At 30.7% G+C, this 3,029-nt stretch overlaps 1 non-coding gene across 1 annotated transcript; it reads left to right on the top strand.

Annotated features, from left to right (window-relative positions):
• The first annotated feature begins 2,544 nt into the window (after window positions 1–2,544).
• On the top strand, window positions 2,545–2,651 carry LOC123389105. The gene has a single exon (XR_006603641.1). It is a non-coding gene; the product is annotated as a U6 spliceosomal RNA (small nuclear RNA).
• The last annotated feature ends 378 nt before the right edge of the window (window positions 2,652–3,029 follow it).

The following is a 3,029-nucleotide window of genomic DNA, read 5'->3' as shown; positions in this document are numbered from 1 at the left end:
AAATTTTGTACAATTTGATAAATTGGTATACATCTGTATTGCAATATAATCTACATAAAAATGTTAATACATCTACTATCTCATATAGTTGCCACTGTTTTTATGCATGTATCGTAAGGAATTTTAAGATCTACTCTCTTAGCAACTTTTATGTATATAGTACAGTAGAGATAAACTTCAGAGTTCTTGTGGGTTTTGTTCCAGACCACCTCAATAAAGAGATTATCTCAATAAACTAAGTCAAATTATTATTGTTTTTTTGGTTTCCCAGTGCATATAAAAAAATAAACACTATACTGTACTGTTCAAAAGCATTATGTCTTTAAAGAAAAACAATGTATATACCTTAAGTAAACTAGTTCTGAGTTTTTAGTGGGTCATAATTACTGATCACAGATCACCATAACAAATACAATAATAATGAAAAAACTTGAAATATTGCAAGAATTACCAACATGTGACAGAGAGACACAAAATGAACAAATGTTGTTAGAAAAATGGAGGCAGCAGACCTTTTTTATACAAGAATCCTATAAAATTTCAACTTGTAAGAATGTGATATATGCAAAGTTTAATAAAGGGAAGCACAATAAAAAAGTATGTATATATTATTAACTATGATCATCATGCTGTACATTAGATCCCCAGAACTTTTTCATATTATAGTTGCAAGTTTGTACCCTTTGACCACCTTACTCCACCCCAGGTTCACCCCTTGTCAACTCAACTCTAAGTTTCTATTAGTTTGCCTTTTCTTCAGATTCTGTATGTAAGGGATACCATAATACATAAATTTAAAAAATATATAAAATCTTTGAAATATTTCACTTAGTATAATACCTTCAAGATCCATCCATGCTGTTGTAAATGGCAGTATTTCTTAATTTTTCATGGTTAAGTAGTAGTATTCCATAGTATATATTTACCATACTTATTTTATTCATTCATCCATTAATGGATACTGAAGCTATTTCCATCTCTTGCTTAGAGTTAATAATTTTATAATGAACATAAGAGTGCAGATATGTCTTCGAATAGTGACTCCGTTTCCTTTAGATATATACCTAGAAGTGGGATTACTGAATCATATGGTAATTTTACTTTTAATAATATGAATCATCTCCATACTGTTTTCCATACAAATTTATATCCCTATCACAGTGCATAAGTTCCCCATTTTCCCCAATATTTAACAAAATTTTTAGTTTTAATTTTTTGGTAGTATATATTCTAATAGGTAGTAATATCTTGCTGTGTTTCCCAGAAGTAAACAACAACAACAACAACATAATGACTTTGCCCTGAGTTTTTACGTTGAGCACTTTTTAATGCTCCTGTTGGTCATTTATATAACTTTTTGAAAAAAAAAAGTCTATTGAGATCCTTTTGCTATTTTTTAAATTATATATTTTTTTCTATTTGTATCTGTTGGTTATTAACCTCTTTTCAGATATAAGATTTGTAAGTATTTGTAAGTATTTTCTTCCATTCTGTGGATTGTGTTTTTATTCTCTCTCTCTCTGTCTCTCTTTTTCGGCAATGCAGAAACTTTAGTTTGATGTAATACCATTTATTTATTTTTGGTGTTTTACTTGTGTTTTTGGTCTGGTATCCAAAAAACTCTTGGCAAGACCAATGTCAAGGAGAATTTTTCCTATGTTTTCCTTTAGGAAATTTAGTTTCATGCATCACATTTAAGTCTTTAATCTATTTCAAGTTAAGATTTATGAGTGATATAAGGCTCCAGTTTCATACTGTTTTATGTTTTATGTTTTAAATATCATCTATTGAAAAGACTATCCTTACCCATTACATATGTTGGCCCCTGTCAAATATTAGGTGACTGCATGAAAGGATTTATTTCTGGACTCTCAATTCTGTTCTACTTGTTTATTGGTCTGTTTTTATGCCAGTATACTTTATTGTTTTGAGCTTGAGGGCTTTGTAGTATAATTTCAAATCAAGAAGTGTAATTTCTCTTCTTCATTCTTTCTCAGAACTGCTTTGATTATTTGTTGTCTTTTATGGTCTCATATAAATTTTAGGATTCTTTACTTACTTCTGTCAAAAAATAATATTGGATTTTTTAAAAAGATTTTTTATTTATTTATTTGACAGAGAGAGATGACAAGCAGGCAGAGAGGCAGGCAGAGAGAGAAGAGGAAGCAGGCTCCCTGCTGAGCAGAGAGCCTGATGCAGGGCTCCATCCCAGGACCCTGGGATCATGACCTGAGCCGAAGGCAGCAGCTCAACCCACTGAGCCACCCAGGCGCCCCTAACATTGGATTTTTGATAGGAATTGAATTTACAGATGGTTTCCGGTAGTATGGACATTTTAACAATGTTAATTCTTACCATTCATAAATATGGGCTATCTTTCCATTTGTGTCTCCTTCAATTTCTTTTCTTTATAAATGTCATAGTTTATGGGGTACAGATCTTTCATCTTCTTAGTTAAAACTTTTCCTAAGTATTTTATTATTTTTGATGCTATTGTGAATTAGATTGTTTTTCATCATTAGAGTGTAAAAATGCTCCTGTCTTGTGCTTACTTTGGCAGCACATATACTAAAATTGGAATGATGCAGAGAAGATTAGCGTGATCACTGAACAAGGATGACATGAAAAACTGGGAAGCATTCCACATTAAAAACAAAACAAAACAAAACAAAATTCTTGTCTTTTATATATTGATCTTGTATTTGGCAGCTTTACTAAATTTGTTTATTCAAATTTTTTGGTGACGTTTTTAGGATTTTTTTACATGTAAGTTCATGCTATCCAAAAAAGGAAAATTTTATTTCTCCTTTTTTTTTCTTTTTTTTTGGAGTCTTTTATTTCTTTGTGCTCCTTGTTTCTCTGGCTAGGACATCCAGTACTATGTCAAATGAGAGTAGTGAAAGTGGACACACTTGTCTTGTTTCTGATCTTTAAGTTGAAAACTTTCAAACTTTTTTGATTGAATATGAGATTAGCTCTGGGCTTGCAATATGTGTTTTTTAATGGATTTTTAAAAATTTTTTATAAAC

The sequence above is a fragment of the Mustela putorius genome, unplaced genomic scaffold (assembly GCF_011764305.1).
Source record: "Mustela putorius furo isolate JIRA1106 unplaced genomic scaffold, ASM1176430v1.1 tig00003945_pilon_pilon_pilon, whole genome shotgun sequence".
In the NCBI taxonomy this organism is placed as follows: domain Eukaryota; kingdom Metazoa; phylum Chordata; class Mammalia; order Carnivora; family Mustelidae; genus Mustela; species Mustela putorius.
Note: the sequence above shows the minus strand (reverse complement) of the source record. Positions and strands in the feature narration are given on the sequence as shown.